We start from the raw sequence: 17,486 nt of genomic DNA, 5'->3' as shown, positions 1-17,486 counted from the left end.
TTCCTCCCCTCGCCTCCCCTCCTGCTCTGTTAATGCAAAGCGGTGTTAAGGTTGGAATGGACGTGCTGCCTGGCCTCACATGACCTCATGGTAGCTTGCTCCTCCCGCATGTGTGAGTGAGGGTGAGGGCGGGGGCGAACAGAAAAGCCTTAACATATTCCACCCTTTGTGCACACAGGCGTGCAAGTCTTCAGGAACATTCCCACTGAGGCTACATAGGTGGGTCAACCAGTTCCCATAATGTAAAATGTAAGATTTGTGATACATGCTCTGCTCGATCTTGGGGCTTAAATGGGAAACAAGTGCTCACCTGCACAGCACCCCCTTTACACTTAGACATGACTCTATTACACTGGAATCTGACCCGGCAGCGCTCACTCTCTCCCTCCAAAAAGCTACAGGCTTCAAACAAGTGGGTTTCAAAAGCTAGAGCCTGTCACATTCTGGAATCACGTTCTTAGAGCCTTCAGCCAGGTGACAGGTTCAAAAGAGTGCAAGGCAACTGCCACGATAGGTCCCAACTTGAAGCGACCCTGACTCTGCAAGGCGGAGACTACAGAGTGCGAATTCAGCCAATATATCTCAAGGACACACGACGCAGAGTTCAAAAATACTCAAAGAAGGACCATAAATCTGCAGATGTTGAAGGGTCTTTGGGATATATGCAAACTCTCATTCTTATGGCTTATTGATACAGTATTAAATTCAACACATATGTAGATATTATCTTACTTGACTAAAGTGAAGATTTGTGGCTCTTGATTCCTCTTGAAGTCCCAGAGTCAGATGCTGAGATGAGTGAAATAGTGAAGGAGATTAAGAGGTACTAACCGGCAGTTATAAAATCAATAAGTCACAGGGATGAAAGTACAGCATAGGGACCACAGTCAGTAATTCTTACCAGCAACTTCTTTTGAGGGAGACAGGACTACACATGCGTGGCAAGTGAGATACTTATTAAGATCTAGGTCTACTGGTTCCCAGTTTTAAGTCCTTCACAAAATACTACCAATAGTCTGGGATAGTTTAAAAAGCTCCAGAGAAGAATATCATGATGTTAGGTAAGTCATTAGACCTTCTTGACTGTTTCAAAAGGATGCATTTTTAATTGTGTTAAAATATACATAAAATTTACCACTTTACCCATTTTTGAGTGTACAGTTCAGTGGCATTACAGTGTTTCCAGAATCTCTCGCCTGGCCTTAGTGCATCTCCATATCAGTAGGTGTTCCAAGGGGTGGAGAGAAGTGGTCCACCTCCATATCAATGGGTGATTAATTTTTGCCCAGCCATCACAGTATCCATCCACAGAACTCCTTCTATCCTGCAAACCTGTAACTCTGCCCATTTAACCCTAACTCCCCACTCCATCTCCTCCCAGCCCCTGGTGACCATCATCCTACTTTCTGTCTCTATGAGTCTGACCTCTCTGGAGACCTAATATGAGTGGAATCATATAGAATTTGCCTTTCTGTGTCTGGTTTATTTCACTTAACATAATGTCTTCAAAGTTCATCCATGCTGTAGCATGTTCCAGAATTTCCTTACTTTTTAAGGCTGAATAGTAGTCCACTGTATGTGTATATCACATTTTCTTTATCCATTTATCAGTTGTTGAATAACTGGGTTGCTTCCACCTTTTCACTAGCATGAATAAGGCTGCTATGAACATGGCTGCAAATATCTCTTCATGTCCCTGCTTCCAATGGTTTGGGGTACATACCCAGAAATGAAATTGCTGGATCGCATAATTTTATTTTTAATTTTGGAAGAACCCAAATACTGTTTTCCCACATGGCCACACCATTGCACATCTCCACCAGCAGCATACAAGGATTCCAATTCTTCCACGTCCTACCCAACACGTCCTCCTGGGGCTTTAAGTTATTCACTTACTCAGTCCTTCAGTAAATACTTGTACAAAACTTACCGTACACCAGAGGCAGGGGATACAGTGAGGAACAAGATGGATTCTGCCTGTCCTTGAGAAGCCTGCAATCTGCCACGGAATAGGGACTCTGAGCAAATGACAGGCGGGATGAATATTTAAAAAAAAAAAGGAGTGCAGTCAGCTACATCAATGAAGCGCTTTATCCCAAAGACTTTACAGCTCTACGTTCTGTGAACGCATGAAATTTTTTTTCCTGAAGGTACTATCTCAGGTGGCAAGCGCAACCCCTGAATAGATTCTAACGGGGGTAAAGTCCATACATTTTCAAAAGTGTTCAACCCATTTGTATTCATGAAAAATGGGGATCCTTTATTATCCTTAACCAAATTTAATACAGCACGTTGCATGAGCCACACATTGTTTAAAATTTGAAATGCCAGAAACAGAGGCCACGAACTAACCACCTGAGGGCCAGGCCCCTATAGTGTTTTAAAAGCTTGAATTAAAATCAGAATTAGAATTAGAATTAATTAGAATCAAGAAATTTCCCACGTGACTCTGAATTTCTGGCTTCCTTGGAAAAATCAGAAACCTGATAGCACAGGGCTACGGTAGGAACTGAATGAGCCGAGAGCAGCCCTGCCCGTTGTAGAGAAGCCACAGCCTGCGGCAGGCCCCGAGTGGCCTCTTTGTCCACTTTGACTGTTCGGACCCTGGAAGCCTTTGGTCTGGAGCTGGGCCGTTCAGTACTGTAGCTGCTGCCCACATGTGGCTACTGAGCTTGAGAAATGTAGCTAGTCTGAACTGAGACATGGGCAAATATGAAATACCCACCAGATTTCAACTGCAGTAGGGAAAAACGATGGAAAATATCCCATTAATACTTTTAGATTATTATATGTTGAAATGATACTTATTTTGGATGTACGGGTCAAAGAAAATGTTTCATTAAAATTAATTCACCTGCTTTTTACTAGTTCTAATGTGTCTACTGGAAATTTAAAGTGAAATATATAACACACATTATATTTCTATAGGACGGTGCTGTCCTAGGGTCTCTTCCAGGACAGGATCTCTGGAACTTTTCTCCCTATAGGAAATTACCATTTGAATTGTGTCGTAGCAACTCCTTCTTATAATGCATAATCATATATTCCACTTATTAAGAAAGAAAATAATCCCAAGAGGGAAGCAATTAATCATTTATAGCAATTGTAGCTCATGTAAAAAATCAGAAATCACGGGCCTTGTATCACTTAAAAACACATTTATTCTTCTCCAGTGGGTGCACTAAGATAACATACCTCACTATTGCTCTGGGACTTCAATATGACTCCAATATTTAACTATTTTCACTTACCTAAGATACTTAGTAAGTACAAGGTGAGTTATTCATATTTGTTTATGTCACTTAAAACACTTGAAAATGAAATCCAATCCACTCATGGAAGCCCTTTGTACAATTCTTTTTGCAGAAGAATTAAAGACTGCCGGTATACTTGGCATTTCATAGGCTCATTAGTTTACGATTTTATTGGATAAATGACTTCTTAAAAGTCGTCTTGTTCAATTAAACAAGTGACTGACTTAAAATTAATTTCTCAGGTGTGGGACAAGGGACTCTCAGCCAAAACCAAAGGGGTCATTCTGATTGGTCTTTTCTTTTTGCAAAGACAACCAGTTAAGTCACTACTCTGTTCTTAACAATACGATGTATTAAAATGGAGCGACATTCTGATTTTAGATGTGTAGGACACAGATATTTAAGCCAAAATATGTTTTTAGGTGACATTCACTCAGCACACAGAGGACAGTGAAGGATTAGGAAATTATGGAGCAATTCTGGGACAACTGAAAAAGGAAAACACAATTCCCAAGTAAAACTGTGTTTTGAACCATGCCTTCCGGTTTGCACATTACGCGGATGTAACGTGTCTGGTCATCGGCCTGCATTCCCATCTTCTCTACCAAGTACTTGAGGAATTTCTGGGAGTGGGGCCCACCTTCAACGGAGCACTACAGAAGTCCATCTTTTTTCTCTCCTTTTTTGTTCTCCCTTCTTCCTCTCCATAAATTATTTCTACGGAATGATCACTCTTTACAGGTCTGACTTTTAAACAAGTACATGACAAAATAGTGGGTCCTCAGTGCGTACACCAGCGCGTCACTGCCCTCGGGATGTGGTTTCCATTTGGGACAGGAAAGGATGTGCTTCATAAATTGGGTAAGAGGACAGGTGAAATTATGGCACAGAGCCATGGAGCCTACGGTTAGAAGTCTCAGCCAGGGGTGAAAGAGAAAACACCACTCATTAGCCCATCATACACTTGGGATATCTTCATGATCATAAATCTCTACCTTTCTTTCAAGATAAAGTGTCTAATAATAATGGTAGGGCATTCAAGTTGTTGTTTGGTGTTTTTTTTTTTTTTTTCCTTAACAAGTCCCAGGACATCTTTAAAAATACTTCAACTTTTACACTTCTTGAGTTTGTTTTTTTTCTTTCTAAAATACATTCGCTATAGTGTGGTCATCTCAGTGCACCTTCCGTCTCTGCTTAACTGCCCGCCTAATTCCATTCACTGACATTTTACAGGTAACTTAGAATTCATTGTACCTCATGGATTAAAGAAAGGCTTTCAAGAAATCACAATTAACGTAACAGTACTGCTGAAACAGCAAGACTGACGTGCTTACGTGGGACTATGATGGGCCTTCCTGTGCATCTCAGTGGGAGTAATGTTTATGTCTTGCTAAATAGGAGAAAAAAATATTGTAGACTCCTCTAAGAACCTAAAGCCCACTCAATTTGAAGCTGAGAAGGGATTACATTTCTTTATGAGGAGAGCCAACTCTTTTCTGACACCCGAAGCTGGTTGCACAAACACAAGAAAACCTTTGCTCTTGGTTTTTAAAATAAGACATATTCCCGGCTGCTTCCTCCTATGTGACACTCAGAAAAGAGTCTAAGGTTTGCCACTATCAAGTTCTAGCTGGTTTCATTTATGGCAAAGTCAGCTCAACGTCCTCAATGTCTGGAGCCTTTACCAATCATGCTCTCAGGAAATGGTTACTACTGAGTAAGGCTGGACTTTATTTAAAAATCTCTACCTGTAGCAAATCCTGACTTTAAGTAGTAGGAAGTTCCATGACACACAATTAAGTGGAGCAAAACAGTCCTCATTAGACTAGCTGGGACTATGTGCGAGGTCTGGAAGAGGATAAATGACCAGGACATGCATATTTCAAAGGTACACACAGGGTCTCTGCCAGCCTCGGAGAGTGCCAGCACACTGAAGTCCTAGAACCACTCCAGTGCCCAGGTAAGAATGACTGGTAAATGGCATCTGAAGCAAACTGCCTGTCAAGGATGATGCTTAACACGCTGTAAAGCCCCGGCTGTTGCTCACTAAATATTTGCTGAATGAACAAATGAACATTTATTTCTAAGGAACTTAGAAAGAGGCTTGGTACTTGAAACAGCACAGGACCCTAGTTCAAACCCCCAGTCCACTTCTTCAGATACACACCTTTCATTCATCATTTAAACCCTAAGCCTCAGGTTTCTCAGTGGTGAAAATACAGATGCTACTATGTACTTCAGAGGCGACCTGTGACGTTAAGTTAGGGACACACATGCGGTGCTTAGCACTAAGTGCGCTCCTGGTGCTCCCCTCAAAGGCCTATCTTGTTCAACTATTATTTCTACTTTTATTACAAATGTAGAAATTGGAGACTTATGCCAAGGTTTCACCAAAATAATCAACTTCAGATTGTGTGTGAATTAATGAGATGTCACTGTCACTGCCTTAATAATAGTAATAACCCTAAAGCTAATTATATCTATATTTAAGTCACTTAATATTTTTTCTTCTAGTATATTTACAGTCATGTTTTAAGTTAATATATGGAAATAACTCATTGCATCCAAACTATGTATCTTTACTCTCCTACTATGATATAATAGATATTACAGATATTATACCATATGTATCTTGAATTAGGAAGCCAATCTCTAGGCTTTCTTGCTGAACAGGTACAGAATCAGAGTATCAAAGTAGCAAAGATAAATACTGATGTTACCTGAGTATCAGTCTCAGAGCTTATATTCCCACTCAGCACAGGGGTTTTTCTCACCAAATAAATTTCAACTCTGCAACAACCTGAAAATCTCAGATTTAATTCAGAACACCTCAAATTTGAACCATGGGCTCCTACAGAAATTATATTTCAATGTTAGAACTAATATTCAGATAGCAGTTGGGTCCTGGGATTCTAGGATGATGTCTGCCCCATAAGGTTCTTAGACTTGAGGCCCACAGTTAGTTTTACATACAAAAAAAAAAAAAACAAACTAGAAAATCTCCCCACTGCCTTTATTTTTTTTTAAAAGAAAAACTGTTCAAGAAAAAGCAAAAACACTTTTTTATCAACAAGCTCAGGCATGGTCTATGGCTCTTATCTATATGCTACGTGGACATAGGGGCATTTGCAACAATTAACAACTTCCATGTTATTCAGGAATGTACTTGAAAAGCAGGGAAATAATTTGAGAATGATTTCCAGCCACCTGGGATATAGCTACATATAAATATACAATCATGTATGTGCATGCACACATCCATCTACAGAATACACACACACACACATATGCACTCACAATGCTTACTCTCTGTATATATATTATGTATACATATATTTGAAAAGACTATCTGTGTAGAGATACTTATGACCTATGATATATATGAGTATGTACATATGCATAACACCCACACATAGACCATAGACAGTCCTTTCTGAACAGATATATTTAAATCTCGTGCATGCACACGAAGAGGTCTTTTCATAGGCTGCAAAGCATCAGGTTTCAGGGGTGGCTGTCACATCAGGACCCCAGATTCCTCTTCCATTCTGAGCCACATTCAAGGGTAATGATAGTCGCTCCTTATCTGACTCAGCTTCAAGTTTCCACTGCGTCTCAGTTCCATTTGTTATTCAATCTGCAGTCAGTTAAATTACACTTAAGTGAAAGGTATGGGTGTATTTGGAAATAAGTCCAGGCATCAATCTTGGTCATGATTTGACATGTTATGCTTGGAAAACTGTCTTGGCAATACCCACTTTATCAGCATAGACAGAGAGAGACCTCAATGAAGACAAGTCATGAAACTGAATTTGGCTACCCCGTACAATATCTTAATAAACCAAGCAACTACTAAAACATGGTGGTAAAAAGAAAACATTTACAAAGAAACCTGAAATAAATAGCTAGTCCCACACAAATGCTTCTCATATGCACCAATATAAGCTGCATGACTTGGTCTTTCCAACATTGGCATATGTGGCATTTGTTGACCTTTCACTTGAAACCCAGAGTTTTGTTTAATCCTTTGAGCAATGGATCAAAAGCTATGCCTTAGATTAAGAAATGACTGAAAACTATTTAAAAATAGGCAGAGTTGATTCCCAAAATAGAAATTTTCCATTTGTCTGGCAACAAAAGGTCCCTGTAGATTCCCTACACTGGCAAGGGAAAAATGAGCCTGTTTCAAAGTTAAAATTTCAACTGGGCCTTCATTCTGCCAACATGCTGAACTCTTCTAGTATGCCATTAAAGTAGCAAATTTTAAAACTCACATACAGTTTATTTGTGGAGTTAGAGAAAAAAAAAGAAAACATATTCTCAATTGAGTCCCAAAGATTAGAACATAATCAGTTGCTTGTCATTTAATGTACCTTGAATTCTACTAATGAGAAGCAACGCAGGCTAAGAATCTAGTTCGGTTTTGAGATTCTTACAGACCCACATTCTTGCTCTGTTATGTAATGAACCACATATATTTGTACATCTATAATATTCAAGTTGGGCAAATAATTAATGTTGCAAAATCACCGATGCCCTGACATATTTCAGAGGACACAGAGTAGTTAAATAAAAGGACAAGAACATGCAGGAAATGGTTTACTATCTTTCATGTCAACTATGAATGTCAGTTTCTCAAGTTAATTTTTATAAAAGCCTCCTTTGACCCTCCTTTTACAAAAGCAATTCCTGCCTAATGCTGGTATTTTCCCTCCTCTTTAACAGAAGCCTTTGACAAACCCTATGATAATCATTATTTTCTTTCCTGGCACTTTACTGATTTTTAAATAAATTTCTTTCTTTAATTTATCATTTTTGATATAAAGTAAAGCCAGTATTTAGGTTCTTACAAATAATGCTCCATCTGTTCTACCTTTATCCTCATCCAACTAGGGGTGGATTTTTCTAGCTAAGATTTTCCCCAAACTTGAGTCTCATTCCTGTAATTTTCTTAATCATACTGCCCTTCCCAGGCTTTCCCAATCATCTTTCCAAATGCGTTTTCAAGATAGTCATGTATAAGCTTAAACTCATTAGAAAGCTCGTATTTCAGATCCCAAAGGAACTCAATGGTCTAAGGATGAAATGGAATACCAGAATTCACTCTGGTGGATATTCTTTAAGGGAATTAAAATACATCACAAAATATCCTACCTGGAATGCAGAAGGATTATCCGTTTCAGAAACTTCTTGGGGAACTCCAGGTTGCAGGATGGCAATGGACACTAGCAGACGTGGTGGGTCCTTCAACTTCACTTGCAAGTTTAGTGTAGACATAGCCTTAAAGACTGCTGCTTCTTGTGTATGTTAAATATTTTAAAAAGCAGATTTCACCATTACTTGATGGCCCACCCTTTTATTGATTACCTCCACTCAAATTCTATCAACTGCCCTATGTTTTTAAGCCCCCAATCCGACTCTCTGACCAGATCTCTTCATGCTGTGGCATCTTAACTGTCCCTTATCTCTGCAGCATCTCCTGTGTGACAGCTCATTAGCAATTCAAATGTAACTTGACCAAGACTGTCGTCTCAAACTTAGCAGGACCTTCCCCCAGTGCCGCTCAGTCTTGTCGTCTGACTTGCCTTGTAGCATTTTTCTCTAACTCCGCTCATTGATTTGCCGCTTCTGGCCCCAGAGCTCCTTGTTCAACTTTAACAAAGTTGGATTTTCAGGGGAAGGCTTGACAACGTTCTTTAAAAACGTGCCATTCTTTCAGGACATGTACACAGAGAGGGACCCCAGATTCCTTAGGGTAGCATTAGCATCCTAGTGATACAAAGTCAGTGTGATACCATGGTTAATTGGCCCCTGGAATGACTTGTCTCTTCTTTGACTTATTGTGTGTGTTACTGCCCAATTTCACTGAATAAGGAAAAAGCACATGACCTTGTAATGGAAATGAGGCAATTTGTGCCTCATACTTTTCATTTGATATTTATAGATATGGCTGAAGGTACCAAGCAACATTCTACATGCAAGGAAACTTGATTTTCCCGTTTTACTGAGATATAATTGATATATAAATATTGTGTAAGTTTCAGGTGTACAGCATAATGGTTTGGTGTATGTCTATATTGCCAATGATTACCACCCACCCCAGCTCAAATGCCTCCATCACCAAACTGGCACTTGGCTTTTCTCCATCACTGTCATCTATTCACCTTCCTAGGAATTTACTCAGTCCAGTCATGCTCTTTAGATACTGGAGGTTGCCTTTTTTATCCCTAGTTCAGTATCCGATCTTCTAGGTGCTCAGTGAGTGCTTGCTGAATGAGTGAAAGTTGAGAAGGGCAAAATACCAGCAGACACAGACAAGCACATTCCTAACTTGCCACATTTACAAATATGAACTCATTTAATCCTCCTTAACACGGAAACTGCGATTTCCTTCATTTCATGGATGAGGAAACTGAAGCACAGACAAGTTAAAGAACTAGCTCAAGGTCACATAACCCAAGGAGTCTGGGAGCCTATGTTGCTTCCCTATTTTGTGTATTTTTTAAGAAATGTAATAATTCTTTAAAACAAAATGATTCTCCCCCTCCAAAAAGAAAATAAATGTGCCATTGTGGATAGTGAAGAAAACTACTCAAATACTAAAAGTCACAGGGCTTTATAAAATTTCTATGACAATATAATGCAAAGAAAAAATTGTTAACAGCCTTGAAATAGCCCCACTGTGTTTTCTATATTCCTTGGAAGAACCGGCAGACTTGTTCTATTTTTGCTTTTTTTATTAGATTTTGTTTTTTCTACGTACTGTCAGGACTCTAAACTTTGAAATGCTACTTAAAGTGTTTAAATATTTAAATTCTTTGCATTATCAAAACTGACTTGCATACACCTTAACAGTATCTACAAAAATGGAGTTATAAATATAGCCTTGAAATATTTCAATATGCTTAAATTACATAAAATAAACAGTTTATATTTACTGCCCTATTTTTTGGAGGATCATATAAGCATATTCATTACTTTTGTCTGAATTCAGCAACTTTAAATTGATTCTTTACTTCCCTAGAGAATATATTTTTCCTAAGCATGAAGAAATAAACTATCCTTTGTATCACTATATCTAAAATGTAATTGAAGATACAGTATTTCTATATTTCAAAAAGCATTAAATAAAGTAACGGTTCTTGAGCTTCTCTAAGATCCATATAAGAACTACATATTATCTGCAATCCAGTACCAATGTAGGTATACACATACTTATTTAAATGTGTATAAAAATTTTTGTAAAACATTTAACCTTATAATACATGACTCACTTTTGTAGTTCTAGTTTATTCTATTTAATATTTTTAAAAATAAGTGGTTATGAATCACTAAATTGATTTTCTGATCCACTAATGGGTCATTAATGGTTCGTGATCTGCAGTTTTTCATGACTAAAAAAGTAGTCTCTGCAGTTCACACTTTCTCCTTTGGATTCTGGTCATGGCAAGTTCTTTAGCGAAGCTTCCTGGTCATAAGGAGGGTAGGCCCACAAAAAACTGTTGCCTTAGGCAGTTAAGAAAGGCATGTAGTCGTGTGGGGTACACTTATCCTATTTTCTCAGGACAGTGGCCTCCTGATTAAATACTCTGCAAAGAACTCATTAAAACTTGGCTTTGCAAAGTTAGCCCTTGGTCCAGTTATTGCTGCCAGATTTCCTGTTTACACTGAACTCTGTGTGTTAGGTTATTGTCCCCACTGAAAAGTACTTCAGACAAGAAAAAAAGGTGAATCAAAGCAGGAAGCCATATTCCTAGCATCATTTCATGGTGCACTCTGGGAAAGAATTAATGAACACCATATGACTGTTGATGAAATCTAGGAGCCTGCTGCAAACGCTAACTGACCAAATAATCATAGTAAATGGTCCAAAAGGCTTAATACAGTGTGATTAGTATATACTGCTTTCTCCTGGCAGTCCTTGAGAGAACAGCCCACTGGTTACTTGAGATATATTTTACAGAAGTTTCAAGATGAACATTTTCCATATTCCTGAGCTAAGAGTTGAGGTAAAGCATTTTTGTGAGTACACTGATAACACTTCGTATAACTCATATTTCTGCCCCAAATCATGTGTATATAGAAACCTAGTTCAATTGAACTGGCTACTAGAGGCACATTTGTTCTGTTAATTTAAGAGTTAAGAAAAGGTGAAGCCATCTGACTATTTCCTTCCTTCTGCTATTTTTGAATAGTTTATCCTTCTTTTCCTAGCTCCTTAAGTTGTAAAGTTAGGTAATTTTTTGAGATCTTTCATCTTTCTTTAATGTAAGCATTTATCCCAATAAACTTTCCTCTTAGTTCTCTTTTTACTGCATCCCATAAGTATTGGTATTTTGGTATTTTGTGTTTTCATTTTCCTTTGTTGTGAGGCATTTTCTAATGTCCTTTTGATTTCTTCTTTGACCCAACGGTTGTTCAAGAGGATGTTGTTTGCTTTCCACATTTTGTGAGTTTTCCAGTTAGCTTTGTGAAAAGATAGGAAAAACTGACAGACTCTTAGTTACACTAAGATAAAAAGAAGATTCAAAACTAGAAATGAAAGGAGTCACTATAATAGGTGACCCAGAAATAAAAAGGATAATAAGAGATTACGATGAAAAAATACACACCACCCAACTGGGTAACTAAAAGAAATGAATAAATTCCTAGAAATATACAACCTACCAAGACTAAATCATGAAGAAATAGAAAGTCTGAAAAGACTTATAATTAGTTTAGAGATTGAATCAGTAAACAAAATCTCCCAAGAAAGAAAATGCCAGTACCAGATGGCTTCCCTGGTTAATTCTACCAAACATTTAAGGAAGAATTAATGCCAATCCTTCTCAAACGCTTCCAAAAAATAGAATAGGAGAGAACATTTCCAAAATCATCTCATGAGGCCAGCATTAACCATGATGCCAAAGCCAGACAAAGACACCACAAAAAAAGAAAACTATAGCCAATATCCCCAATGAGTATTGTTGTAAAAATCATCAACAAGATACTAGCAAAGTGAAGTCAACACCACATTAGAAGGATCATACACCACAACCAAGTAAGATTTATCCATGGGATGCAAGGATGGTTCAACATAAAAGATAAATTAATATGATACATCACATTTACAGAATAAAGATAAAAATTACATGATCATCTCAATAAATATAGAAAAAGCTTCTGACAAAATTCAACACTATTTCAAGATAAACATTGTCAATAAACCAGGAATAGAAGGAAAGTATTTCAACATAATAAAGATCATATATGAAAAGCCCATAGCTAACATCTTAATGGTGAAAAAACTGAATGCTTTTCCTTCCTTTAAGATCAACAAAGTACTGGACATCCTAGCCAGAGGAATTAGACAAGAAAAATTTTTAATGGCATCCAAATCAGAAAAGAACAAGTAAAACCGTCCCTGTTTGTAGATGACGTGATCTTAAAACCGTGACAGAAAACCCTAAGGACTCCATAAAAACAAAAACAAACTTAAAACTAACAACCAGATTTAATAAAGTTGTAGGATACAAAAATCAGTTGCATTTCTGTGTATTTACAACAAAACATTTAAAAAAGCAATTAGGAGAAAAACCCTACTTAAAATATTACAAAAGGAATAAATCACTTAGGAATAAACTTGAAAACTACAAACATTGATGAAAGATAATAAAAAAGACATAAATCAATGGAAATACATCCCATCTTCATGTACTGGAAGACTTAATAATGTTAAAAATGTCCATACTATACCCAAAGTGACCTACAGATTCAATGCAATCCTTATCAAAATCCCAAAGGCATTTTTTTTTTACAGAACTAGAAAAAAATTCTAAAATTCTATGGAACTACAAAAGGCCAAGAATAGTCAACTCAATCTTGAGAAAGAAGAACAAAGCTGGAAGCACCACACTTTCTGATTCCAAAATATGTTACAAAGACACCATAATCAAAACAGTATAGTACTGACATAAAGACAGACATATAAACCCATGGAACAGAATAGAAATCCCAGAAATAAATGCATGCATATGTAGTTGACTGATCTTTGACAAGGACTTCAGGAATACACAATGGGGAATGGAGTCTCACTTCAACAAAAGGTGTTGGAAAAACTGGTTAGCCACACGCAAAAGAAAGGAATTGGGCCCTTACTTTACCCCATACTTAAAAATCAATTCACAATGGATTAAAGCCTTAAATGTAACCTGAAACTATAAAACTCCTACAAGAATACATAAGAGAAAATTATGACAATTGTCTTGGCAATGATTTTATGAATACGATACCAAAAGCACAGGCAGCAAGAACAGAGCTAAACAACAGGGACTACATCAAACTAAAAGGCTTCTTCATGGCAAATAAAACAACAGAATAAAAAGGCAATCTACAAAATGGAAGAAAATATTTTACAAATCATACTTGTGATAAAGGGTTAATCTCCAAAATATATAAGGAACTCCTATGACTCTTGAAAAATGGGCTAAGTACTGGAATAGACATTTCTCCGAAGGACACATACATATGGCCAGTAAGTACATGAAAAAATATTCAATGTCACTAATAATCAAGGAAATGCAAATCAAAACCACAGTCTGTCAGGATGGACGGCTATTATCAAAAAAATAAGTGATAACAAGTGTTGATAGGGATGTACGATTCCTGTAAATTGGAACCTTTGCATTCTGTTGCTGGGAAGGGAAAATGGTGCAACTGTTATGGAAAACAGTACAGAGGCCTCCCCCCAAAATTAAAACTATAATAAGATCCAGAAATTCCATTTCTGTGTATTTATACAAAAGAACTGAATTCAGGGTCTTAAAGAGATATTAGCAAGCTCATGTTCACTGTAGTGTTCCTTTAACAATAAACAAATGTGGAAATGTTCCAAGCGTCCTTTGAAAGATTTTTTAAAATGGAATACTATTCATCTTTAGAAAAGAAGGAAATTCTGCAGTATGTGACAACATGGATGAACCTTGAGGACATTATGCTAAGTGAAATACTCCAGTCACAGAAGGACCACTACTGTAGATCCCGCTCATATGAGGTATCTAAAACAGTCAAATTCATAGAATCAGAGAGTGGAAGAGTGGATGCAAGGGGCTGGGGGAGGAGGAAATGGGGGAGTTACTAATCAAACAGGATAAAGTTTCAGTTAAGAAAGATAAATAAATTCTAGAGATCTTTGTACAATATTGTGCCCATAGTCAACAATACTGTTTTCGTAGTTTAACTTTTGTTCCAAGTGTAGTTCTCATGTTAAGTGCTCTCACCATAATTAAAAAAAATAAAGCTGCTTTCAGCAAAATTTTTTCTCTGGGAAAGGTGACATGCAAATGAGATAGTCTCTCTCTCTTCTTCTTCACGCCACCCTAAGAGAATTAGACCAAACTTGTTACTTACCACGTAACTTTTTTGTACTGAGATCACCCATCATAAATAGGTTGTGCGGCTTCACCTCAGATGAAGCACAGCTTCTTGGCTAACACCACCAGCCTTTTCTATCTCATGCAGGGTCAAGTACATGATTTAGGGTGGTTCAGGGACATCTACAGTAGGATTAGGTGCTGCAACCATTAAAACCATGAGCCAGTACTAAGAAGTACTAAGCTCTGGTCTTGCCATCATATCAAAATGTATCTGACCCACCAGGGAAGCTTGACAGTCCTTATGTCTAACAAAATCAGCCCTACTTAAGTCCATTTCCTCTTGGTTGTTTCTCTAAGAACATCAACACAACTTTGAACCTCACACAATCAAGTGCTTAATTTTATATAGTCTGTTCATTGTTTCTCGTATGTGCATCTCCTCTTTGCAGTGGCCTTTGAGCTATTCAAAGGTTGGAGTTTTGCCTTATTTTTTTGTTTGTTGCACCTCCTGCCTCCCTTTTGCAATGACACTCGCTGTCACCTATGGTCTGCCCAGCTGATTTCTGGGACTACCGGGTGTGTGCTAGTGGAGAACTGAGTGGAATCAGGGGTGGGAACTGGTTCTGAGAGTGTGGCCCTTGAGTTCCAGGGAAATTCATCCAATTCTAGAATAATATATCAGCATAAAAGTTGTCACTGATTCATTCTAAAATCTAGAAAAGCAGTTGTCTGCAATACTGTACTATCAAGTTCATGTACTAGGCCATAGTATGCTTGTGGGCAAGTGCCTAATAAAGATTATTTGAAAAAGATTAAAAACCTATAGGCCTTTTCAATTATTTCTAGTGAACAGTATGTTATTTTGCACCACTTAACTTCTAAATACCTTAGGATTTGATGTTGGTCTAAAAGAAAACCAACTTTATAGCAGTTTAAGGCCTTGTAATCCTCATGTTTGTGTTTTGAGATAATTTTCATGCACAGGAAATCTCACTGGTTGTCTTCCATTCAGAAACTTAGGGTAGAAGTGTTTGTCATAAGGATTCCAAATGCAACACACTTCTGAGGGCTGAGAAGTTACTATATAAATATTACAAGGAAGCCCTTCCTGTGCCTTAGGTCCCAAAACATGATTAGCTAGCATAAAAATAGAACATGCCCCAAATGGTAAATCTGGTGAATCATTTTCTTATATTTTCTGACACATATTTAAATATATTTTCTTCACTGAACCAGAAGATAATAAACCAAACAAATATAGTACATGTGGAGGTGGAGAAAATGAATCTGACATTTTTCCTGGTGCCTGGATTTGACTATTATATGTCTAATTATAGCATCATGGACAGGGCTGCTTTAGGCTGGAATGCAAAATTAGTGAAAAGAGATCATTTCCTGGGTAGAGTCAGACCCATTTTTTAAGTATCATTAATCTTTCTTTTTCTATTAAGACATAAAAGGTAGATGCTTTTCAGTTTAATGACACAAGTTTCCAGGTAATTAGAAATGCAGAAATGTGGCTGATGTTGATAAGCCAGCACCGTATGCCTGGTTACAGCACCTACGTTAGATGATTTACAGAATCATTTAGGGTACTACTTAAGCACACATACACAGACCCCAGATCTTGCTCTGAGATTCATTTCCTCCTTACTGCAGATCTCATTAAGACATTATAATCAGGTCGTATGTGTGAAACCACCGTCTACCATCAGCAGAGCAGATCAAGTGGACTTGGGTGACCCAGTGTTGCTCCCTGTCCAGGAATACCCACACGAGAGGAGTCACATCACTCATGTTCCCGCTCTGACCTATTGATTTGTCACTTCCTCTAAACGGCTTGCCTGGATTACCCATGCTCCCACCTGGACCAGCTGAATGGCACTGTGATGAGGCTCTCTTTTACAGACCTAGCGCCTCGTGGTTTTACATTCAGCCTCCTAAGGGAAGACAGGCTGCCCTCCCAGGGGAAGCCATGGCCTGACTATGGGTCTACAAGGTCAGTCAGGGGCTCCCACATGTTAGAGAGATCTCACCCAGATGTTTACATGAACTTTCCTGGATATGGGAGTGGTTTGTAGACGGAGCTTCTCCTCCAGGCTGCCTGCAACACTGGAATCTATGTTATTGCTTCCAACTTTTCCTGAATGATATTTGTTTTAAAAATTCTCACATCCAAGACACTAAAATCATTCATGATAGTTCAGGGACAATTAAAAAATATGAAAACTAGGGTTTCCACTATCCACTTTTCATCCCCACCCCAGGCTGAGAGACCAACTTCATAAGATAAGACATAGCTAAATCAGGAGCCTCTGACTTCCTTTTTATAATAACAGTTTACTACATGTTCAGCACAGCTCTGCGTCCTGTACATACTCCCCTGCCAACCCCTCACAACACACCTGTGAAGTAGGCATTATAATCTCCATTTTACAGATGGGAAAACTAAGCATCTACTACGTGCCAGGTCTGGTCTAGGCGCTGGGGCTGAGATTAGTTAGCATGCGCAGGAGCAATGGCCTGGAGTCGTCTGACCAGGTTATACTGCCCAGTAGAAGGGCTCCATACAGCAGTATGATTTCCCATCTCTTCTTTGCTGTTCACCACACTTTATAAATGCAAAGGCCAAACTCTAGAGAAAGGTGACAATGAGGAAGAATCTAGATTTGTCTACTGTGCTGCACCCACATGGCTCAACTGCCTTCGAAGTCAATCCCCGCCCCTGAAATCAAATGCTTGTGCTGGTGACTCCAGGAGGGTCTGCCTCTCCTCACCCCCGGGACACAGATTTCATACAGTAAACCCACAGTAGCTTCATGGTGAAAGGAGGGAGATGGTAAAAGTATTATTTTTGTTAAAAGCAGGGAAACTGAGC

At 38.3% G+C, this 17,486-nt stretch overlaps 1 protein-coding gene across 2 annotated transcripts in view; it reads right to left on the bottom strand.

Moving 5' to 3' along the window:
- FRY (FRY microtubule binding protein) overlaps positions 1 to 17,486 on the bottom strand; it is a 379,810-nt gene that overhangs the window by 345,840 nt on the left and 16,484 nt on the right. The window lies entirely within an intron of this gene.

This window comes from Manis javanica, chromosome 1 (assembly GCF_040802235.1).
Source record: "Manis javanica isolate MJ-LG chromosome 1, MJ_LKY, whole genome shotgun sequence".
Lineage (NCBI taxonomy): Eukaryota > Metazoa > Chordata > Mammalia > Pholidota > Manidae > Manis > Manis javanica.
This window is presented reverse-complemented; position numbering and strand designations above follow the sequence as displayed.